This window comes from Rattus rattus, chromosome 10 (genome assembly GCF_011064425.1).
Source record: "Rattus rattus isolate New Zealand chromosome 10, Rrattus_CSIRO_v1, whole genome shotgun sequence".
In the NCBI taxonomy this organism is placed as follows: Eukaryota; Metazoa; Chordata; class Mammalia; order Rodentia; family Muridae; genus Rattus; species Rattus rattus.
In genome coordinates, this window is record NC_046163.1 from 5,740,952 (window position 1) to 5,766,803 (window position 25,852).

Below are 25,852 nucleotides of genomic sequence, written 5' to 3' on the forward strand. Positions count from 1 at the left end.
GTTATAGGAGTAGGAGCTTGAGGTTTCAACAACCCATAAGAGTCCCAGTCTCTTCCCGCCCCCTCTCCCTCTCCCTCTCCTCTCCCTCCCTCTCCCTCCCCTCTCTCTCCCCCTCCCCCCTCTCTTTCCTGTCTGTGGATTAGGATGTAAAGCTCCCAGCTACAGCTGCAGCAGCATGCCCATCTGCCTCCTGCCATGATGAAAATAGATTAACTCTCTGAAACTATAAGCAGGCCTCCAATTAAGTGTGCTCCTTTATAAGAGTTGTCTTGATGATAGTGTCTCTTCACAGCAATAGAACAAGAACTGAGATGGTCTATCAACTTGGACCAGGAATCCTATTCTCATTTATCCTCTAAATTTTTAGCAATTGTTTTTCTGTATAACAGCCTCCATCTGTTGGAAAAAGAAGGTTCTTTGATGAGTGGTGAGAGTTATATTTATGAGACTATACCACATTTTATTTATTTAATTCTCTGTTGGTAGCTACCTAAGTTGGCTCAACATCATAGCTATTGTGAACACGGATTCAATAAACATTGTTGTTCAATGACCTCTGTTACTTACAGTCATTCCAGTAAATACTCAAGAGTAGTATAGCTGGCTTATACAGGAATCTATTTTTTGTTTTCTGAGGCTCCCTCATACTGATTTCCAAAAGATCAGAGCTAGTTTATATTCCCACCATCCATGTCTAAGCATTTACTCTTTCCTCATATTTTTGCTAACATTTGTTCTTGTTTCCCTTTTTAAATTTTTACTTAAACATATTCTTCATAGTATATATTTTGATAACATCTTCCCGCAACTTCTCTTGGATTCCCTCTTTCTTCCTACCCACTGTACTTCACATTCCCTCTCTCCCATACCCCCTGAGTCTTTCACAGAAAAACATGAGAATCCAAAAAGTAAAAAACAAAAATCAAAATGATAAACTGAAAAAAATCAGTGTGGATAAAATAACAAACCAAAACCAAATAATCAAAAAGTCCACAAAACAACAAGACCAAAAATATGATGTGCATTTCATGTTGGCCATCTACTCCTGCGCATGGGGCCTGCCCTATAGTGTTGTTAATAACCACAGACATGTCATTGAAGAAAGCTGGTATCCTTTTCCTATTTGTTTTGATTGAAAAATGGTCCTTGGTTAGGGGTGGGAGTTTGTGTCCAATTCCCATTCTTACTCCTGGGATTGCGTTTGGATTGAACCTTGTACACAGTGTACAGTCCGTTTTTAAACATATGTGCATTAGTACTTTGGGTCTTCTAATAATTCTGCCTCCTCTTCAGCATTGTTCCCCAAGCCTTGAGAGCCTTGAGGAAAGAGGTTTGATAAAAACATCCCATTTAAGGCTGAGTCCCCCAAGTCTTTCACTCCCTGAACCCTGTGTGTAGGTCCCTTTGTTCATTGTCATTTACTGCAAAACAAAACAAAACAAAATACCACACTTCTCTAAGGAGGAATGAGCAATGCAAAGCTCTATGGGTATAACAACCTGTCATCAGAGATCACTTTAATTGATACTTTCTTTTAGCAGAATATTATGAGTTTTTCCCCATGACTATGACGTGTCTAGCTTCTTGGCCACTTTAACAGTGTCATACATGGGTTTTATCTCATGAAATGGGCCTTAAATCCAATAGTGAAGTAGTTGGTTGCTCCCATGATATTTGTGCCACGTTTGCACAAGATTGTCTTGCAGACTATTATAGGTCACAGGGTTTGTAGCTGGGTAATATTTAAGCTTAACTTTCTCTTCCAGTGGCATAAAGAACACCTTTTCTAACCATGAGCACAAGTCAGTAGGAGTGAAGTTTTTAGATGGGCAACAGCTCAATTTCTTCATGTTTACTGACATAAGTAAGCTTTGTCCTCAATAGGGCCTACAACCAGGTTACAGAGAGTAACCAACAGCTATGAAATTAGTTTGTGGTGTTTGGCTGGGTGGGAGTCCTATGAGACCCTTTTAGTCAAGGACAGAAGAAGATGTAACCCACTTCTGGCATTGCAAACCTTTATAGCACTAAGTTCTGTTCCCTTCCTTGCAAAATAACTTCTTCCTCTCTGGTCCCTTGAAAGTTCACAAAGCAAGTCTAAACAGATAGAACGAAAGAAATAACATTCCAAACTCTATCTAATCACTATGGATTTAAAAAGCTGGATATCAACAAAAACTATAGAGGCAGAAAGTACACAATATCGTGGAAGTTGAACAATTTACTACTGAATGAAGGTTGAGTCAACACAGACAACAAAAGGAAAATTAAAATGTTTTAGAATTGAATGAGATGGTAAACAAAACATATTCAAACCCAAGGGAGACACAGTGAAGAAAGCAGTTCAAAGAGGCAAGGTCATAGCACATAGACATCTCCAGATGTCTACATAAACATCTGGAGAAACAACATGTAAATAGCTTAATGACACATTTGATATCTCTAGAGAAACAGGAATAATATCTCAAAAGAGTAGATAGCAAGGAATGATCAATCTCAGGGCTAAAATCAATGAAAACAAACAAACAAACAAAAGCCTCAAAAGAATTGATGACATAAAGAGTTGGTGCTTTGAGAAAAATCAGTAAAAGTTGTAAACCTTTAACCAAATTAAACAAAATACATGGATTAAAATAAAGATGTAAGGGGAAAATTATAACAGACAACAAGAAAATTGAGTGTTCTAAGGACATACTTTAAAAATGTATATTCCACTAAATTGAAAAACCTAAAAGAATTTCTTAGTATACATAATGCCACAAAGTTAAGTCAAGATGAAATAAATGATTTAAACAGATTCATAATCCCGAGTAAAATACAAGTAGTAATTTAAAATCTCTCAAACAAACAAACAGTTCAGAAACCAGACAGATCCAGTATAGGATTCTACCAAGTCTTCAAAGAATGAATACTAATACTCCTGAAATGATTCAGCAAAAGCAGAAGGAACATTGCCTCACTTTTTTTTTATGAGGTCACAATTACCCTGAAACCTAATTCACATAAAGAACCACCAAAGAAAAAGAATTATAGACCAATTTTTCTTGTGAACACGGATGAAAATGTCTCAACAAAATACTTGTAAACCTAATTCAAAAACACATCAAAAGGATTGCCCACACTGAACAATTGACTTCGTTCAAGAGGTTCAGAGATGGTTCAACATATATAAAACCAAAAATGTAGTCCACCAAACAGGCAGATTAAAAATAAAAAAAAACATGTGATCACTTCATTATATGGAGAAAAAGATCGCTTCTTGGCCTTTTGGCTAAGATCAAGTGTAGATGGAGAAAAAGGTGTTTTTTTGTTTTGTTTTTTTTTTTGACAAAATACAGTATCTCTTCATGATAAAAGCCCTGGAAAAACCAGGGATTCAGGGTTCCTACCTCACTTCATTAGGAACAGTTTACAGCAAGCCCAGAGCCGACATCACTCAAACATCGAGAAACCCAAAGCATTTCCACAGAAATAAAAATCAAGAGAAGAATCTCCACATCTCTATAACTATTTAATATAGTAAAATATTTAATATAGTACTTGGAAGCTTAGCTGGAGAAAGAAAAACTGTGGGAGATGTGCTGAATTTAAATAAGAAATGAAGAAGTCACATATCCTTGTTTGCAGATGATATGATTTTATACATAGGAGACCCTAAAGACTCTACCAGGAAACTTCTATAGCTGATAAACACCTTTGGCATACTGGCAAGATACAAAATTCATACATAAAGTATCAGTGGCCTTTCTATATACAAATGAAAACCAGGCTGTGAAAATAATTAAGGAAATAATCTTTCATGATAACCTAAAAACCGTGATATAACTCTAAACAACCAAGTTAAAGGCATGTAGAATAAAAAATTAAGATATTGAAGAAAGAAACTGCAGAGGATATTGGAAGATGGAAAGGTCTCCCCTGCCTGTGAATCAGAATGATTAATATTGTGAAAATGGCCATCCAATGAAAAACAACTGGCAGATTCAATGTAATTTCCATGAAAATTCCTACACAATTATTCACAGAAATTGAAAAAGTAATTTTCAATGACATATGGAAACACAACACACAAATTCTCTCTTTCTTTGTGTCACACACGCACGCACGCACACACACACACACACACACACACACACACACACACACACACTGGACAGGTTTTTAAGATCCTGAATAATTTAATGACTGTTGAAAGAGTCATCATCCCAGGTTTCAAGTTATATTACATAGAAATGTAGTCAGAAATGGCTGGGTATTGTCATAAAATGGCCACATTGACAGATGGAATAGGATTAAAGTGTACTTGTTCCACCCATGGAATCCTTACAATAGAAAAAGAGGCCAAAATTACATACTGGAGAAAAAAAACAGCACCTTCAACAAACAGTGCTCATCAAACCAGACAGGTGGTGCCATTTTTATTTCTTTTTATTTTTTATTGGATATTCTTTATTTACATTTCAAATGTTATCCCCTTTCCAAGTTTCCCATCCACATACTCCCTATCCTATACCCCTCTCCTTTTTTCTAATGAGGGTGTTCCACCACCCATCCACCCACTCCTTCCCACCTCCCTGCCCTGACATTCCCTTACACTGTGGGGTCCAGCCTTGGCAGGACCAAGGGCTTCTCCTCCCACTGGTGCCCAACAAGGCCATCTTCTGCTACATATGCAGCTGGAGCCATGGGTCTGTCCATGTGTGCTCTTTGGATGGTGGTTTAGTCCCTGGGAGTTCTGGTTTGTTGGTTTATTGTTCTTATGGGGTTGCAAACCCCTTCAGGATGTTGTTTTTCTTATGATAGCCCTCCTGAATGGGATAGAATGGAATCTCTTTTCTCCGATCATGTTGACTTTTTTTTTACGTTTCTTGGCCAGTTGTATTTTTATCTTCTGAGAATTGTTTATTTTGTCTTTTAATTGCTTTTATATTTATATTTTATTCTATTTTAAGTGTTTTGTCTACATGTTTGCAAATATGTGTCCTATGACTGACTCCCACAGAGTTCACAAGAGGACATTAGATCCTCTGTAACTGGAGTTATGGATGGTTGTGAACCACCATGTGTGTTCTGAGAACTAAACCTGGGTCTTTAGCAAGAGCATCAGCAAGTGCTCTTAACCACCAAGTCAGCTCCTCAGACCCCCTTAATTGGGTTACTTGATTCCTGTTATTCAGTTTTTTAAATTCTTTATATATTCTATGTACTAATTTTCCATTTGACATGTTAAAAAGCTTTCTGGCATGTTTCATGCAGTCTTTTGCTTCATTGTTTCCCTTTCTGTGCAGGAACCTTTCAGCTTCTCATGACTCACATGATCAGGTGTAGCCATTATTTCATAAATGACTACAGTTACTCTGTAGAGGCTGTTGCCTATTCCTGTATCTTGAGATGATTTCATCCATGTTTTAACAGTTTTGGAATTTCAGGTCTTATGCTAAGGTCTTTGACCCAGCAGGAGTTGAAGTTTATACAAGGTTAGGGGACAGATTTCATTTTATATTTTTCTACATGTGGATTTCTAGTTTCCTCATACAAGTCATTGTTCTTTTCTTTGGCATTTTAATTTTTCACTGTAAAAGTCTTTCATCTCCCTAAGTGAAGTACATTTTAAGGTATTTTGTTAGATTTTTCTGAGGCTATGGTGATGTAGATTGTTTTCCTGTTCCTTGTCCTAGGCATGATTCTCATTGGCCTATAGAAAGGCTACTGATTTTTATTGTTGACTTTACAACTTCTCAGTTTTCTCTAAGTGTTTTTTACCTCCATGAGTTTGCAGGTAGAGTCTTCAGGGTCTCTTCTATATAGCATCATATCCTTTGAAATAAAAATAATTTGACATTTTCCTTTCCTATTTGCATTCCTTTTATTTCCCTCTTGTATGTTATTGCTCTAGCTAAGAATTCAGGTATTGTGCTCCCTCGACTTACGGGAAGAGGAAACCACAACTTCGAAAAATAAAATGCCTTCATCAGATTGACTGTAGATAAACCTATGGTACTTATTCTCAATTAATAGTTGGTGTGGGAGGGCCCAGCCCACTGTGGGTGGTGTCACCCTTGGGCAGGTGTTCTGAGTTATCAATGGAAACAGGCTGGGCAAGCCCTGAGGAGCAAGGCAGTAAGCAGTGTTTCTTCTTCAGTCCTTGCCTCCAGGCTCCTGTCTTGAGCTCCCGCATAGATGGAATGTGACTCAAGAGAGTTGTAAACTTAAACCCTTTCCTTCCTCAACCCTATCTCAAAGAATTCAAGTACTAACTATACAATAAAATGGAGGAGTAGACATCCTTCTGTCCTGATTTTAGTGGAAACCGCTCCCAGTATTTTCCCATTTACCATGGTGTTGGCTTTAGGCTTCTCATGGGGAGCCTGTTCCATGCTGAGGTAAATCCCTTCAACTTCTCTAAATATTAAAGTACAAAATACCCCAGGGTATTTGTTGGCAAGTGGTGCTAGATTGTTTTTTCAGATGCTTTTTTTCTTGCATATATTGAGATGATCATATGATTTCTGTCCTTAACTCTACTTATATATTGGGGAAAACATTATTGACTTGTATGTGTTGAACCAATCTTGCATCCCTAGGAAGAAATCAACTTCGTCATAATTAATGATATTTTTGATATGCTCTTGAATTCATTTTTCCAGCATTTTATTTAGTCATTTTTGCATCTATCTTCATTGTGGGAAATGTTCTATAACTTTCCTTTTAGTTGTGTCCTCTCATTTTGGAATTGGAGCAATACCAATTTCAGGAAAACAGCTTGGTAGCACTCTTTCTTTTTCTAATTATGGATTAGGTTGAGGTGCACGGGTGTTAGCTGTTCTTTGAAAGTCTGGTGGGAATCACAATGAGTCCATCTGGGCTTGGACTGTTTTTCAGCAGGGAACCTTTTCCCCCCCTTGGATTACTGCTCCAATCTTCTTGAATGTTAGAGATTTATCTGTTAAGCTGTTCACACCATCTAGGTTTAATTTGTTATGTGCTATACATCTAGAGTTTTGCCAATTAATTTTAATTTTTGGTTTATTGGAATATGTTTAAATTATTTTTTTACCATAATGTAAAAAAAAAAATAAAGACACAACTGGCGCACGTCCGTTAGAACTCAATAGGAAATGCCATGTGGCAAAGTACAATGAGGCTGAAATACAGGGTCAAATCAAATAAAAGCATTGCAAACATCTGTAAGCATCTGGATGCAGGGAGAGTATACATGCTGCTCTATTTCAGTTGCCTATTCTTATTGTATTCTAAATTCTTTTTATTCAGAGCACAAGAAAGAAAAAGTTTATGTGAATACCACAAATCCTTTTTACAGCTGGTGCAAGCCAAAGGCATTTAGTGTTTTAAGGCCAAGAACCTAGCTCACATGACCGTGGAAACACACAATACTTCTTGTTTGTATCTGTTCTGTAGCAGGTGGAGCAATTCATTCATTTCAATTACTTTTTTGTTTTTCTTTTTTTTATCAATATCTTTGTTAAAAAAAAAAAAAGCTATTACACACCAACCAACATCACCTGCATCTTCTTTGTTGGGGACATCACAGCCATTAATGACAAATATAGCAAAATTACATTATGTAACATAGGGAACAAGCAAATGGTATTTGAATTGCACATTTAAATAACCAATTTTTAGTCAATTGAGAAAACCTTGTCCTGCCAACTTAATTTTTTCCAAGATGACAACACACTGAATAACAAGACAGGAAATTTAAATAATTATAAAAAGCATCACCATCTGAAATATAATCCCCTGAAATATATCAATGGGAATTTTTCTTGACAGGAAAATACTTTATTCTACAATTTCTTATGAATAAGTTTAGAATTTGGAAGCTATGATGGAAAAAAAACTTATTGATACTTTAATATTCTACAAACTACCTGAATTGGAACACATTAACGTTTTGAGGTTGGCACTAAGCTGGTACTAAAGGAAGTAATAAGGAAGTAAAAAAAGCAAGAGACCAAGCCTGGACTGGAGGGATCATAGGTATTAGAAGATAACTAATGCTACTGTTTGGTTGAACTGATGAGCATTTGACTTTCTTCAAAACACTTATGTTTACACGCACAGATAAGCGCAGCTCCCACTCCTCATCCCAAAAGCAGCTCCTTCTCTTCCTTTTTTTTTTTTCAGAAGAATGGAATTAATGGCAGAGAACCATAAATGGCCACAGCACAGAGAGTAAGATGTGAAGTACCCATCTCCAGAGAGGACATCCATAATATAACCTCTCCACCCAAGGCTGGAAAGATTATAAGATACAGAGGACTAGGAATACTGCTGTGGAAGAGTGTCCTCAGAGAGGTTATACTTCTAGCCTCCTAAGAAAAGTGTTTCCAGCGGAACTCCAGACCAGTCAACATTGTAGCATGGATGGGGAAAGACACATAGAGTTCCGCCCCTAGTTAACAAGCCACTGAGAGAGGTAGAGTAAGTTTTTTTCAATGACAAACCCGTAATAAGCCCACGCCCAAGAGGTCAACCCCACACCCAAGTATATAGTGGAAACACTCACTGGACTCATTGGGGTGGTGTGTGTGTGTGTGTGTGTGTGTGTACACATGCACAAATGTATACATATATATGTATATGGAGGTGTATATGCATATACATACATGATTATCAAAGAGGAGGACATAACTTTGAAAGGGTGATATGGGGGAACAAGAGGAGATGTAAAGAGGAGGAGTAGGTGGGTAAGATGAAAATTATTATATTCATGTGCATAATTCTCAAATAATAATAATAATATGAAGAAGAAAGTAAAAGAGATAATCTATGGCATCTGATTGAATTCTCAGTGTAGCCAAATGGCAAAGGTACAGCTATCAACTTCAGTCATGGAGGACATGGGGCTGTTATTTTACTGTTCTCACTTTAGTCTTCTCACATTTCAAATATATATAAGAACTTCCATTAAAAGAGAATGGTGAAAATTCTAAGTGATATTGTAGATTCACTGCAGTCTCAGTGTAGTCTATCAGTCTTATATACTTTAGTGTCTTAAAATACAGGCAAGCAAATTCATACATGAGTACACACACACACACACACACACACACACATATGCACACACACATGCATGCACACACACAGGCCCCATGCTTTGCTTGTCACCTGGTCATTCTTATTATCTGCAGGGTAAAGCAGGTTGAACAGCTTGTTTCTTGCCACTGATTCATAGGCTTCCATTATAGACAGTCATCATTAATCAGCCAATAGATCACAGAAGGCCTGACCTCATGTAGAACATTAGCAGGACTGTGATGAGTAGATTAGAGGTATATCACTCCTATATAAGACAGCATGGCAGTGTAATCCATTATAGATATACAAGGTCTCTAGGGGTCACAGAATGTATAGTTGAAGCATGACTCTTGATAACACCCAAATCCCCTGAGGTCCATAGTTCTGGTAAGGAAACTTAACATGAGTAGCAACTGGAAAACCACAGGCCATGCATCCATCAGTTTTGAGAAGGAATCGTTTTCCTATTTTTCCCAGTCAAGTGTGAAAAGATCAGTGGAAATGAAAACACAAACAAGCGGTAGTCTCCTTTGTGGGAATGTTCTCATATAAATAAATTTATTGACAAGAATTAATTGAACGTTCAATGAATTACCCTGCAGAATAGGAAATTACTGAAAAAAGGCCCAGTAAGCAGCTTCTAGCACTTGAAAATAACCACAGCAAACAGAATTTGTGGAACGAGAAGAGATTGGAATGAACAGGGAGACACAGCTAGAGTCACTAGCTAATCTGATATCCTTTCCACTGTACAATCCACAGGTAAAAGCTATTTTTAAACTATATTCTTTGCATGTAACCCATGATATTGCCCTGTGACTACCATTGAAGGTATGGAGTCTCCTTAAGTCAGACAGTTTTTTCTTGAAGAACAAATGAGAGGCAAGTTTCTACTTATAAAACTATAGACTGGTGTCAAACAGAACTGAGGGTGACTACTGAGTTTTTACTATGGCCTCAGGCAGTTTCAGATTCAACTTATCTAGAAGAGAGGCATAGGGAACATCTACTGATAAATACACTGAGATGAATTGGTTAACCCTAAGCCAAACACATACTTTATTAATTATTTAAACCCAGGATAGGAACACTGTGCTATCATCCAAATAACAACCTCAATGGAAGTAAGAGTCAGGAAAAAAACCCAATCTCTCAGTTCTTGGCTCAAGAAGGGCACTCCAAATCTCATGGACCCACTTGAGCCCTAAGTGTGACTGGAGCCATTGAATACAATGCAGAGTTCAGCAGCCCTTCTGAAGGAAGTGGGCCCTGGAGGACACTATCTGTCAAGTGTTAAGCTGCATGTTCTACCTACTGCCTACAGCTATGAGGCTTGCACACGACAGCAAAGATCACAATCCCAAGAAAACTCATATTCAAGGCTTGATAGGAATTCCTCCTGGAAATGCTAAGCTTCAAGGTCTTTAAGAACACTAAAGAAGGCCTTTTATGGGAAAAACTGAATATTGCACAGATAAGTGTTGCTCATCTTACATATGGGGGGGGTTGTAGTGTCCACTCTAAAAGCTACTAGAGACTTCTCTGCTAAAGCTAAATTGAGGGGGGGTTTAATTTTAACAAGCTGTAAACTCATATGAAAAATATTTTCAATCATGATAACAAATTAGCTTTATTACTCATGGAAAGAGAAGTGAACATAAGAGACAAAAAAGTAGTTAATGTCCGAGCATCAGAAGTAAACCTGCTAAAGGCCATTATCTCTCTGATAGGGTGGTCGAGGTACTACACCTTAAGTTAAACACACACACACACACACACACACACACACACACACACACACACACACACACGGGGGGGGGAGATGTCAGAATGCTAAGAAAATTATCTTGTATGCACAGAAATATCCAGAAATAAAATACATATGCAAACACACACATACACACACACACACACACACACACACACACACACACGCACACACGATCTAGTCCACAAGACCATGCAAATGACCGCTAGAGGGACGATAACAGGACAACATTGTCCCTTCTCTGATCATGATAACTCAGGGAAGGCTTGGGCTGAAGGCACTCTTACAGACTTTATTTTTGAATGAATGCTCATACAATGGGGCAAGTAAGAGAAATAAGCTATGACTAAGAATTTATCTGTGAGAGGGCTACTTGGAGTTCACCTTACTTTAATTCTAAGACCTAGGTTCTTGGGATCATGATGAATTGCTTTCAGGCCATGGTCCAGAGCAAGAATTCTTCTTTAGTGCTTTTGAGCTTTCCAAGTACTTTACTATACTAGTGGGAAATTATTTCCATTAGGGTGAGGAGAGGGGCTCTTCTTCAAGGCTCAATGCCATATATTTCCAACTGGACTGAACCTCTAAGGGGAGTGGAAATTCAATCCTTCATTTTGTTTCATTTATTATACTGGTAAGATTGCTAACTTCACTGGAGATAGTCATACACTTAGGTAAAATTATTGCAGACGGATCCAGAAGAATCTCATTATTAGGCATTACTTCAAATTCAGCCTTCTTATGCTCTGGACAGACAGCACGGAGTGGTTGCAAGGACTATGGGGTTACTTTGCTAGAAATAAAGGAAATTGGGTATCTGAGCCTGGCTGTGGCAAAGGGCCTGAAAAAGACTCCCCAAACCTCATTATCTCCACCTGACTCTTCTAGTGTCTATGAAAGCATGTATTCATGGGGAGACTACAGAGGGTGTGCGTGTTATTAATTACCAGAAGAGGTCTAGCATAAAACAATTTATGACTTCATGAACAGAAACAAGAAAGAACAGATGTGAACTTTCAGTGTGTTTGGGAGTTGTCAAATGGAAGATGAACTGATGACTGAAATCAGCAGATTTTGTAGCTATTACTAAGTGGTTGGTCTTCCTGCCCCCTTTCACCTCTAAACTTTTATATCCAAACAAGTTTCTCCTCTTTTCAATTATGCTGTGATGAGGACAAGGGTTAGTGGCCTCATGACAAAAAATGATAATATCCTGCCAGGAAGACAAACTAGGGATGGATCCTGATACTTCCTATCTGTCCAAGCTCATCACCCTCACCAAGGACATCCAAATTATTTTTGTAAAGTTGCATCTGACCAGAATTCAACCATAATTACTGAAAGAAAAGGCTAAAATGTATTTCTTTCAAGAGGTCATGGTATAAGGCATTAGAGGACTAGAAAGGCTAAGTCTGTAAGCATTGGCTGTCCTATAAAAGAAGATGGCCTCGAATAAGTTTCAGAACTCAGTATACACACATGCAGAAGCTGATCAGGTGGGTAGTAATGGCTCAGCACAGCAAACTTTCATGATATGCTTTCTGTGCAAATGGCCTATCTTAATTAGGGTTTCCATTGTTGTGAAGAGACACCATGACCAAGGCAACTCTTATAAAGGTCAATATTTAGTTGGGGCTGGCTTATAGGTTCAGAAGTTCAGTCCATTATCATCAATGTGGAAAGCATAGCAGCTGGAGAGAGAAGTAAACATTCTACATCTTGTTCTGAAGGAAGCCAGGAGAAGACTGATTCTGGCCAGATTTGAGGATAATATGTAATACCTTAAAGCCCACCTCTACAGTGATGCACTTTCTTTAACAAGGCCACACCTCCTAACAGTACCACTCTTAAGGGCCAAGTGTATTCAAACCACCACATGGCTCAACTCCACATATGTAAGACGCATGAAAATAAAAATCTGTGACTCCCAGGGAATCCAAGAGCAAGCATCAGAGTTTCAGGCATTTGGTTATGAGACGGGTGGTCCAGAAAGGAACTATTTATGGATGGTAAATGGGATGTGCCCAGGGAGGCTAGACACATGGTGCCTGCATAGAGAAAAATGGTCAAATAAGCTGGCTTTCTGTTCTTGTTGCTGCTTTAGGCTGAACCCCCAGCAACAATGTTGCTGTTGCATTTATGTATGCTATGTATGAGGTGGTAGTGCCAACTTGTCCTTATCTTGAGGACAGAATTTGGAACAGAACAATGTTTTTGCAATCTCAATGAGCAGAAGGCTATAACTTAAATGCAGAAAAATGTGTATGAAATCAGTTCTATGCTTCCACTTTAACCAATAGTTTACCATATTGACTGAGTAGCTAAAATCCTGGTCCTTTAGTAAAAGGAAAATTGCTGTGATGCTCTCAATACTGCACTTGTCCTGAGTGTTAATTTCTTGTTACTGATGTAATAAATAGCCCATAAAGTAAGTGAATGAAAAGAAGAGAAATTCATTCTATTAGAGTTCTCACAATCCAAAGTATAAAATCTACATCCAGATGGCACCAGGTCCAGTTCTTCTAGCTGACTCTGATAGAGAGTTCATGGGCATGTCCTGCTCAATTTCCAGAGGACACTTCCATCCCTAGCTTATAGTCCTCTTCCTCTGACTTCAATCCCAGCAAAATCTTAATTTCTCTGAGGCTCCATTACAACATCACCTCCCATCAACCTCTCCTAAGAACTGCTATGATAACACTTGAGCTGTCGAAGAATTTCACAGGATCTGAGATTAGTCTTAGTATAGTCTGGTCTACAGAATAACTTCTGCCATGGATGTCAGCATTTTCTCAAGTTCTCATGACTATGAATATGGGGACCAATATTCAGTCTACTATACTGGGTATTACTTTGCACATAATAATGAGAACAAAGCCAACACCACCTATTTCCGATAGTCAAATAAAGAGCAGACAATGCTCCAAGGTTTACTATGACTTTCCATATTTCCTGCTTTTATAGTACTTGGTTCTTTTAATAGTCATTCAGATTGCATTTTTTTCTACCTCCTCACCCCTAGAACTATCTCCATATATGCAGCTGGGATCTCCTTCAGGGGAACAAACTGACATATTCTTACTATAGATGAAATACAATTAAGCATGTATATCTGCATTAAATAAAAGTGCATTCCAATGACAAATATAGTTATTCGAATTATGGAAAATGAAAATCCATTTTCCTTCATCCAACCCTCCTGGCTCAACTGTAAGATTTTAAATGAGAGGGAATCTCTTTAGAAGAGTATTAGTGGTGACAATGGACTACTTGTAGTAAGTAGGAATGGAAGTTCTACATTCTTTGCTAAAGGCTAACTTTGTGCTGTCTTTTCTAGACAAAGTGTCTGTTTACCAATTTCCTGGAGACATAGTCTAAACTATCTACCTCTTGTGATGACAGTAGCCTTGGGCCACTCTCTCTGTCTCTCAGGCTCAAGATCCATCTTCTGTTAAGGAGGCACATGAATATGAGTGCAAGCATCTTTTGGATAAAGACCTTCATCATTCATCTCTGCCTGATTTCCTGGGCAGCAAAGAAGGCTACAGATTCTTCTAGACCTTTTCTCAGATGCCCAGTGCTGTTGTGAGGCAGAAGTAACAGGAAAGGTGTCCATCAAGTGCTATTTCTACAACACAGATGTCGTCCTTCTCTTCCCAAGCCTACTTTCCATTCTCAACAAACCAACCCCAGGCAATCTCCTTTGGAGAGCAATCACTTGAGCTGGGGACTGACCCCTCACTAATTTAGTCCATTCGTGAGATGCCCCACAATTCCTTTTCTATGACAACTGTCAGCAGCAGACTACATTTTTGTGTGCTACTTTCCTAAATCAATCAATATGGAAGCGAGAGCCAGTTCCTGGCATAATCTGTATGCTTTTGTTTGCCTCTTGTAGTTAATCACTTTCTGTGCAGAGCACAGTGTGTGTTTGTGCATGTGGGGGCACAGTTTCTGGAGGCCTTGTTCTGCAAAACCAGTGTTTGAGGAAAGCATAGGTTTGTGATTACATGCTGACTGACATATATGCAACTTTTGAGTGGGAGCAGCGTGAGTTGTGGAAATTGAATTAAACAATAAACCTGTAATTGCTTGTTAGGGTGTTTTAATTGACTCCTAAGTACCATACGCGGAGCTGCGTGGCTGCAGGAGCCCAATTATAAGCTTGCTTATGGAAAGATACAACTCATTTTGCATGTTGGAAATATAGTCCCCAATTATTGTTGCCCTCTCAGAAAAGAAGAATTTTCAAATAAATACAAAATGCCTGTTAAACTCCTAATATACACTTAGTCCCTAGGTAACCTAGAAGCATTTTATTTAGGTTCTAATACAAGATCAGAAAACAAGCAATTTTTTTTAAAAAAAATGCCCTTTTGCTTTATTTCTAGGCATTTGTTGAGCCCCAGAGCTCTCTATGTTCCCTGCTAACTAACGAAATGAACACAGCCAGGGTGCTTGGCTTCAAGCTATTTGAACCCTCACTAGGAACTGCTGATGAAAGTAAATCCTCTAAGAGGACAAGTCAAGTAAAATGACAAACCATTCATAAATACGATTTAAAGGAGCATGAAGATATGTATGGTTCCCAGAGGAGAAGGCGAGATGAGACACTAGAGGCCGTAGGAGCTAATGATATAAACAATTCCAGAAGGGGATGTTGGAGTTCTGGTCAAGTCATGGAGTCACAGTGGGAGAAAAGATGATGGGACCAGCTCTGGGCTCTGGGAACGTGGAGAGAAGAAGGATCACAGATATTCATGGCAAATGCAGAAAATCAGGATCTTCCAGCTGAACAAAGAGCTAGTCTAGAACAAATAACTCTGGAACCCCAAGTCCAAGGAGAGGAGAAACAAACCAGGATAAAATGTGAGTTAGAAAGGCTGGCTCAGTGGTTAAGAGCATTTGTTGATTTTTAGAGAAACTGAGTTCAGTTCCTAGTACCAACAGGGGTGCTCACAACCACCTGTAACCCCAGTTCCAGAGGCATCTGTTACCATTTTCTGGCTTCCTCAGATACTGCATGTACACGGTACACAGATATACCTGTGGGCAAAACCCTCATAAATATAAAATAAGAAGGAAAATCTGAAGAAAAATTAAGATTATAAAATGTTTCTTTGAAGTAACTTGAAGATGGTGTTTGGGAGAAGTGACTTTGAGTTACACCAATCTTCATCAGCCACAAAGAAACCACGAAAATAAACACATGAATTCAAATTGTGGCAGGCTTACTTGCAAGAATGCAATGCAAGTGTCTTTTTGGTGCATATGTGGTGTGTATGTTTGTACACGTGTGTGGTTTCAAATGTATAAGAAAGCTTGGAGATAATATCAAGTGTCAGTCTCCCTTAACGATTCTCTGCATTATAGTTTGAGGCATTTCTGATAGTCCAGCTAGCCAACTTGCTCTGGGAATCCTCCTGTCTTGGCTTAATGGTATTATCATTTCTGACAGGCCACCAGACCCAGCTGGCTTTTAATGTGGGTCCAGGGACCTGAACTAAAGCCTTAACAGTTACACACCAAGGGCTTTATCCACTGAATTGTTTCTCTGGCCCCTAACATAAACATCTTAAACTCTGTTACGCTAGTTCAAAGGATTATCCGTGGTGAATGGAAGGAGAGTGTGTGTTCTGAAAATTGAACTTTAAAAGGTGTTTCTTGGTCACATCTTCCACTTAGGGTACTTCTGTGAATCCTTCCTGTAGAGGAATGTTAAAGTCCCACTAAGATCATTATAAATGCATATAAACCACATCTGGCATAAGGTTTGCCAGGGATCATTTTAAATTAAGACACATTGCTGAATAGGAGGGGGAGGAAGGAGAGATTATCACAACCAATCTTGTTAATTTTTATTTTTGAATAGGTTGGCGACTTTCTCCTCAGCTTTATAGCCTCTCAGGGAATCTCTGCTTATCTCAGTTGAGTTTCTCCTATTAAAAGTACTTCAGTGGTCCTGTCTGCAAACATAGCAGAATATCATTAATAGTGTTAGGGATTGGCGCTTGCCCATGGGATGGGTCTCAAGTTGGGCCCCTTATTGGTTGGCCATTCCCTCAGTCTCTGCTCCCTCCCCTGTGCCTGAATTTCATGTAGACAGGTTAAATTTTGGGTTGACAGTTTTGTGGGTGGGTTGGTGTCTCTATCACTCCCCTGGGGCTCCTGTCTAGCTATAGGAGGTGGCCCATTCAGGTTCCATACCGTCAATATAGTGAGTCGCAGCTAAAGGCACCCTATTGATTCTTGGGTGCCTCTCTTGTCCCAAGTCTCTGTCTTCTCCTAGAGATGCCCTCCCACCTCCTCACCCCCATTAGTTGCACATTTCCACTTATTTTCATGGCCATCTAGCAATCTCCCCTGTCCTTCCCTACACCTGATTCTGAACCCCCATTCAGCTCCCCACTATCCTCCTCTCAGATCCCTCCCTCCACCTGCCTCTCATGAATATTTTATTTCTCCTTCTTAGTCACATTCAAGCGTTCTTGCTTGGACCTTCCTTCTTGTTTAGCTTCTTTGTGTCTTTGAAGTATAACATGGTACCTGTATTTTATCGCAAATATCCACATTTAGGTAAATACATACCATACATGTCCTTTGGGCCTGTGTTACCTCACTAAGGATGATATTCTCAAGTTCCATCCCTTTGCCCATGAAATTCATGATGTTTTGGCATCAAAATTCATGATGTTTATGTTTTGCATAGTAGAGATGTACATTTTCTTTGCCCATTCTTCACTTGAGGGACATCTAGGTTGTTTCCAATGTCTGGCCCTAATGAATAAAGTTGCTGTGAACATTGTTGAACAAGTGTCTTTGTGAGATGGTGACACATCTTATGGTACGCCCACAAGTGATATAGCTGAGCCTTGGGGTAGAGCTATTTTCAGTTTTCTGAGAAAAATGTCAAATTGATTTCCAAAGTGGTTGTACACTCTCACCAGCATGTGCTGTCACTTGAGTTTTTATCTTAGCCATTCTGATGAGTATAAGGTGGATTCTCAGAGTCCTTTTGATTTGCATTTCCCTGATGACTAAGGACATTGAATAGTTCTTTAGGTGCTTCTCAGCCATTTGAGATCCTCTATTGAGAATTCTCTGTTTAGTTCTGCACCCCATTTTTAAATTGGATTATTTTGGTTGTTGTCTAATTTCTTGAATTCCTTATAAATTTTGAATATTAGCCTTCTGCCAGATGTAGGGATGGTAAAGATCTTTTCCCAATATATAGGCTGCTGCTGCTGATTTGTCCTATTGACAATGTCTTTTGTTTTACAATAGCTTTGCAGTTTTATGTGACCCCATTTAATGATTGTTGGTTTTAGAAGCTGAGCCATTGGTGTTCTGTTCAGGAACTTGTCTGCTATACCAATGCATTCAAGGGTATTTGAACTCTCTCTTTTGTGAGACTTAGTATATCCAGTTGTATGTTTAGGCCCTTGATCTACTTGGACTTGAGTTTTGTTTCGAGTGATAAGTATGGATCTATTTTCATTCTTCTACATATAGACATCCCAGGAACATATTGTCCTCTGAGAGTCTCCACCCAGGAGCTGATTCAGATAGATACAGATACAGCCGAATAATAGATGGAGCTTGAGGACTCTTATGGAAGAATAAGAGGAAGGACTGCAGGCCTGAAGGGGATAGGAACTCTATAGGAAGAGCAACAGAGTCAACTAACACGGACCTTTGGGCCTCTCAGAGTCTGACACACAAACCAAAGGACTTATAGGGACTAGACCTAGGCTTCCCCATACATATGTAGCAGGTGTGCAGCTTGGTTTTCATGTGGGTCCTGAACAACAACTGGAGTGGGGCTATCTCAAAAGATGTTGCCTATATGTGGTTTATGGTCATCTAGCTGGGCTGCCTTGTTTGACCTCAGTGGGAGAGGAAGTACCTAGCCCCACAGAGACTTGAAGTACCCAGGGGTGTGTGTTCAGGATACCCAGATCCCCCCTTAGGAGATGAAGAGAGCAGAAGATAAGGGAAAGATTGTGGAAGGGGTAACCAGGAGTGGGGCAGTAAGTGGAGTGAATAATTAAAAGAGCATAGGGACCCCAAAGGAAGTGTTAGGGGAAAGACTAAAGGTGTTGAAGGGGTTAGTAACACCATAGGAAGAACAACAATATCAACTAATCAGACCCCTCAGAGCTCCCAGGGACTAAACCACTGACCAAAGGAAATACATAGAGGGACCCATGGCTCCAGCTGCATATGTAGCAGAGGATAGCTTTATCTGGCATCAAAGGGAGGGAAGGCCCTTGGTCCTGTGAAGGTTCAATGCCCCAGTGTAGGGGAATGCCAAGGTAATGAGGTGGGAGGGGGTAGGTGGGTAGGGGAGCACCCCCTCTGAAGCAGGGGGGAGGATGTATGGGATAGGTGGGTTGCAGATTGGAAACTGGGAAGGGGAATGACATTTGAAATGCAAATAAATAAAATAACCAATAAAAAATTTAAAATAATAAAAAGAATGTACTATTAATCGAAGAATTGATATTTTATTACTTTAGGACTTGTTCCTTTTAATTCAATGGGGTTTTTGCAGTTTTATTTTGTTGTCATAGTTCTGTTTTTGTTGTTGTTGTTGTGTTGTTTTGTTTGTGTTTGGTTTGAGACATGAATTGCTTGAAATAGAGTCTTATTGGTAGCTTAGTATTTCCTGAAACTTGCATTCATCTTGGTCAGCCTCCTCACGCTGAGAAAGCATTTTACCACTATACCTGGAATAATGTACTTTGTTTACAGAATTATGTCCTATAAGCTTTCGTTTTTAAACCTCCCCTCCATTTGGTTATTAAAATATATAGCTATCAGATTCTTATCTGCTATTAATCAAGTCAGATCTCTGCCAGGACACAGTCAGTTATCCCATATAAACAGAATTTCTGTCCTAAGAAATTTCCCTAAGGTTCTTCATCCAAATAGATTTCCTCATTTCCAGGTACAGGAAAAAAAATCAGCAAATCTACAAGCAGTTCTGAGTCCATTGCGTCTGAATGTGTGCATAATATCCAAGCACCGGGTACTTATTTGCTGTTTGAATTTCTTACCTTGTTGTAAAAATCTAACTCCTCTTGTAAATGTGAGTTATTTTTTTCCCAGTTTCTTTCTAAATCATGGCCTCATTAGAGGTGGGAACTAATGATGAGGTGCTTTCTAGTGTTTCCAAGTCATTTTTCTCACCGCTATTAAAAAGACATCAGACTCCTTCAGAAATATGCCTCGAGTCTAGGTCCTGTGCCTTCCTGAGAAGGGAGGCCTCAGTAGAAATCATGCAGGCATTCTCTGGCATTTCTTTTGTATGTGTGAGAAAACTCATGCACCCTCCCTTCTACAGACTGCTGCCTCTTACTATTTGCCGTGCTAGAAGCTGTAGGCTTCTCAAGCCCCTATTTTATGTACATGTACGAGGAAAATGCATATTTGACAGGTATGAGAGGATAAGTATGCTAATTCACACGCTGCATGTGGAAGGTGATTTATCCCACTTTTGAAGGGATGTGGCAGTATTTCCGTAAGTGTTCACCCGTATCTCTGCAAACAGCTGTTGTTCAAGTAACTTTCAAATCAGGAGAAAGTAAGAAAAAAAAAAAGGGGGGTGGTGGATAGGTTTTAATAGTTGCTTTGGGGTTGACAGACGATCTGCTTTGTCATCTGCTATACTTCATGAAGATGTCCCAGGGAAGAACAGTGCCCCAGCACTGCAGCAAATAGTGGGAGGTACTTAAAATGCACATAGAGAATGAAAGGCAAGACTCTTAAAGAGCTTATTTCTCTCTGAAATTCTAACTATCTGTGCCATAATATAAGCTCTCTGCAGAACACACCCTCTATCATCTATCAGAAAGCTAAACTTTGCATCATATAATTATTCTAGTAACAGCAACTAAGTACCAAATGAGATGTGAAACATGAATTGAGGAATAATTTGCTGTTCTTTATTGAAAAACCAAAGCAAACACCCGAGATATTAATTACTATTTGCTACAGAGAACAATAAACTGTTGCAATATTCACATTTATTATCGCCACTTGCTAGAGAGTGCCACGTCTTTGAGGGCTTCTGGCTGCTCAAATAGTTTTCTAAAACACCTCACTTTCCTATTTTAATATTTTTCTGTTTTTCACTGAAATGTGCTAACCGTTTGTACACTGAGATGCACTTAGCACACACTTTAGTCCACTACAGTGTGTAAGGATCGTGTCTGAATAGCTGGCAGATAGACCACTGAAGACACTTGCCATTCTTTTGTGCATAAAACAAAACCATCTCTAGCTATTTCAAAAAATTTCAATTAATTGCTGTCAACCATTGTTACCCACTGTGGATTAGAAGATTATCCTGCCATTGGGTAAGAATGTGCATTTTTCTACAGACATCTCTCTCGTGGCTCACCGTGAGTGCTCATGCTTTACACGTGATCATTATCCCCATCATTAAAATAGATTGTCTATTAGTACAAAGCCAGCGCCATGTCAAGAAGGTATTTGTTTTCATTTGGTTTGTTTGTCACCTGCACAGACCCTGCCAGGATGCTGCTGGAATAGGGTTCATTCATCCTCATATCTTCTTTGGTCCCCTTGGAAACTATGCGCTTGCAACAATCTTTATGAAAAGCACATTCGTTACACTTGAATTTTGTTCTGGAATCTCAGCCTTAATAACATCCTGGAACACAAGTCTGAGGGGTGGTGAATTAGGAGGACGGGACTGCAGGTCCTGTGTAGTGTAGGTCTGCACTGCTTATTCAGCACAGGACTCCACACAGTGCTTCTCAGGGAAGAACGCACGCTTTCTGTATGTGTATACGCACTCCCAAGAAACATCAAGAAACAGTGAGGCAATGAATCTATTTTAATGCAAAAAGGAATCCTGTTGGTGATAGGCTTTCCATCCAGGATAATGGTATTTCTCCTCAGACTTAGTTTTCATTGTAAACAAACCATATTCTGCTTATGTGTAATTGAATTTGCTTAAGGTGATAGACGTTTCAAAACCAAAACACAAATGCCCTCTGATTTCCTGTGTGAAATTTTTACCTGCTAAAGTGAGTTAAAGATAAAGTATGCTTTCAAATTTCATGCCAACTGTAAGAACATGAAGTAGGGAACTGACCTACTTTTAGCATTGATCATTGAATGTAGCAAACCCTACCGCTAGCCTATATAACTCATGCATCTGGCTACTTTAAGGTAGCACCAGCCACCTTCATGCTTTACATTGCCAAAGTTAACTAAATCGTAATCAGCTCTTTTGAAACAATACACAGATTTCCACTTGGCTGGGACCTGATTTAGGTCAGCGTTTCATCCCGTGACCAGGATAGCAACACTGCCCAGCAGTTGCTGCCAGAGACAGACATTACCATGTTGAGCTTCCTTTTCTATTGTAAGGGTAAAGTTAGGCTTTCTGGATTAGGCATGGCAATGGCATACTTGAGAGAATTTGACCAAGGTCCTATGAATTCTGAGACCCTTCAAGAACACCGATTCTCAAGAACCCTGGCAATCAGGCTTTCTCCTTCATTCAGGTACCAGTCTAATTCTTCTTTGGATAATCCAAGCAATACAAGATAAGGACTTGACCATGTTGACACTGCCATAGTCTTAAGCCAACAAAGAAGATAAACTCATTTAATTTAATCTTTTCATTCACTCCTAAAGTGAGGCAAATCCCAAAGAGTTACCAGATACGAGAACAGGTCAAAACAGAATAGAATAAAAAATGATTAAAGGGAAAAATCCTACTCTGAACATGAAAAAAAACCACACAAAATACATAAAAATGTAATAAGTCAAAAACTAATTCTACAAGTTGAGTAGGTAGTCCAGTGTGTAAAAGTGCTCTCTGTGAATTCATGAGGACCTGCGTTCAATGTTCAGCAACCATGTAAGCATCTGGATGTGTCTGTGTGCCCTTGAGACTTAAGCACTGTGGGGTCAGAGACAGGTGGGTTACTGGGGTTTGCTGGCTGTCAGTCTAGCTCCAGGATCAGTGAGAGACCCTGATTCTAGAAAGGGAAATAGGTAGTGATAGGGAAAATACCTGGCACCTTTGTATAGGCACCTGTATGTGTGCCCCTCACTCATATGTGTATGTACCTTCACACAAATGTACATACACAATAAATTAATTTGAGAAAATTTCAAAAATATAAATTTTGATTCTTTCTATCAATGCTGTTATAGTTGGTTTTGCTGCTGCTGCTGCTGGTGGTAGTGGTGTGTGTGTGTGTGTGTGTGTGTGTGTGTGTGTGTGTGTGTGTGTGTGTGTGTGTAGGTATCTGTGAGATGGTGTATCGTCTAGTAGTAAGCAAATTTTACTCCATGAGCCATCTTACCAGCCCAAGGACATGTATATCTGACTTAAATATCACATCAGTACAGCATATCCAAAGAAGGCATATAGAAAAACGTGATGAAGATCTCAAAGTGCCTAAATTGTTGCTTCAACTGAAACCTAGAAGGAATGTATCTAGTGTGTGTGTGTGTGTGTGTGTGTGTGTGTGTGTCTCCAATTTATAATTTCTACCTCACCCAACTGTCATTCAAATGTGAACAGAGAATGAAGAGATATAAGACATCCATCTCATAGAAAATTCACTTCCATGTTTCTTTTTTCTAAAGGAATGACAGAAGGACAAAGTTCATTAGCAGAAGAGAGCAGCCCAAGAGAAAGCAGAGGGTGGGATGACAAAAGCTAGCAGAAGATGTGAAAGGGAGATGCCGAGGTAGCAAAAACAAATAGGAGACTGCAAAGCCAGATTGATGGCTCAGGTAGTCCATGGACGTTGCTCAAAATTGAGACCCTGATGGATCTGACCATCCTGGGAAAGCATGTACTTAACCAAAGGAGGGTGTGGATGTTTTTAAGTGGTGCAACTATTAAAAAGAATCAAAGAACAAAGTTTTAAAGCATGCAAAAATATATCCGTAGGTTTTAAAAAGGCATGGAAAATCTCATTTGCTTATACACGGTCATATCTCTAACATTTTATATGACCATACTAATTCAACATTGACTCTGCTGATCTATGAAACTTATGTTGTTATACTTGTTGGGAAGACTTAAAAAAAAGTGCTCAGTAAAAGTGAGGCCAAGGACAGAAAAGAGAATTTAATCCTGATTATTCATAAAGGAGAGACGCTGGGCAAAGCTTCAGTCTGAACACGTAAGAAGCCATAAAACAAACATTTTTGAAAGCAGTATAAAGAAGATAATAAGGAAGGTTAGTCTGAGTAGGAAATGTCTTCTCTGAAGGATGCTGTGTTGAAGGTCTGGTGACAGTCGTTGGTGCTACTGAGGTGACTGGATTCTGATGGTCTATCCAGAGAGAGGAATGCAAGGGGCTATAAGAAGTGGGACCTGCTTGGAAGAGGTGAGCAGGGCAGCATGTCTTTGATGGGTGCATTTTGTCCCTGTTCCTTCTTGTGATCCATTTCTTGGCTGCTGTTTATGGGAGCAGCTTCACTCCACCATGCCCTTCTCCTGTGGTACTCTACCTCATCACAGGCTTTGTAGCAAGGGAGTCAATCAACATGAAAGCTACAAAATTGTGAGGCACAATAAGTATTACTCCTTGTGAGCTCTTTCTGTCCAGTATTTTATTATAGCCTTGACACAGTAACTAAGACAATTAGTTAACATCAATGAAAGCAGTTGACATTGAATGTGGGGCAAAAGATAAAAACAATTGAACTACTAAGATTTTTTTTAAATTCTCATTACAGATTTTGAGTCTTTAAGTTGTGGGCATATACATATTTGATAAATAAGATATAAAGCCTAAAAGAATGAGGGACTGGATAGAACAGTAAATGTAAAGTCTAAAGACTACTCTCATGCAAGCTTATAAATTACTGTTTTAAATGCAAATTATGCCATGTATGCCTTTAGAAGCAAAATCTTCCTGATTGTCCCTTTGTTGAAAATATTCTAATTCAGTCTAAGTTTATGTTTCTTCTCTCCAAATATTGAACCTCTTTATTTACTCATCTCTTTCAACCAAAATGACCCAAGAAGAGATATATTATTCTCTCTCAGTTTTATACTCACTGTAGGTCAATTTATTCAGTCAGTTCATTGATTATGTCTGACAACATGCCAACTGCTCCATTAAGGCTTACAAGGCAAAAACGTAGAGAAGAAAACCAAGACTTCAGCTTTTGACAGGAGGAGAAGGGTCTTCAGATAGTGGATGTAGTTTATTTTTAATACTTCAAAAATTAGAACAGGTCACAGAGAAAGAGCTTTTGATAACAGAGATCTAAACAATGCAGAAGGAAGAAACAGGTGGTTTGCCCATAATATGGGATGAGCCAGCCAGAAACCAAAGGCCTGCTAAAGAAATTTCTAAAGCTATGCTGTGTAGAAGGCAAAAGCTGCAGATGACTTAGCAGCTCTGGGGTTACTTTGTGGGTTTTTTTTTTTCTTAGAATGAGTCTGCTTTGTTCATGACATCCAACGCCCAAAGACAATTGATTTTGAAAACACATGACCTCAGATGACATCTGCCGCATTCCTCTTTGTCTACTTCCAAGACAGCAGCATTAATTTCTCATCAGGGACAAAGACACAGTCCAGCACAAACTCAAATACAGACATAGATTCTGATATTATGGGTGTCTCTGGTCTTCCAAGTTGATGCCAGAAAGGCAACCAATGCCAGAAGGCAGTATGAAAGACGGCTGACAGCCACATACTCGCACAGGCCAAAAGCATCCCATTTCAGCCTCGGCCAAGATAAACTCATTAGCAACTAGGAGGTATCTGCTTCCTTCCAAAACCGAGTCACCTTGTGGGAAAATGAATGCAAATTCGCAGAATTGCCCAAGGTTATTAAAAACAGAAAACCAAAACAGAAACCAGGAAGAGAAGCAGCAAGTTCCCATCCAACCAAAGGGTATCACAGTGACAGAAAATACTATTTCCTTTAGCACACTCAAGGAGCTGTTAACTTTCCAATGTCCTAGCAGTTTGTTTCCTGGGAACTTTGAGCCTTGTTCAGATGTAATCGCTGGTATGAAAGGGGG

At 39.2% G+C, this 25,852-nt stretch overlaps 1 protein-coding gene and 1 pseudogene across 1 annotated transcript in view; one reads left to right on the forward strand and one right to left on the reverse strand.

Annotated features, from left to right (window-relative positions):
* LOC116911550 (thrombospondin type-1 domain-containing protein 7B) overlaps positions 1-25,852 on the reverse strand; it is an 852,321-nt gene that overhangs the window by 232,786 nt on the left and 593,683 nt on the right. The window lies entirely within an intron of this gene.
* Positions 3,252-3,413, forward strand: LOC116911862 (annotated as a pseudogene).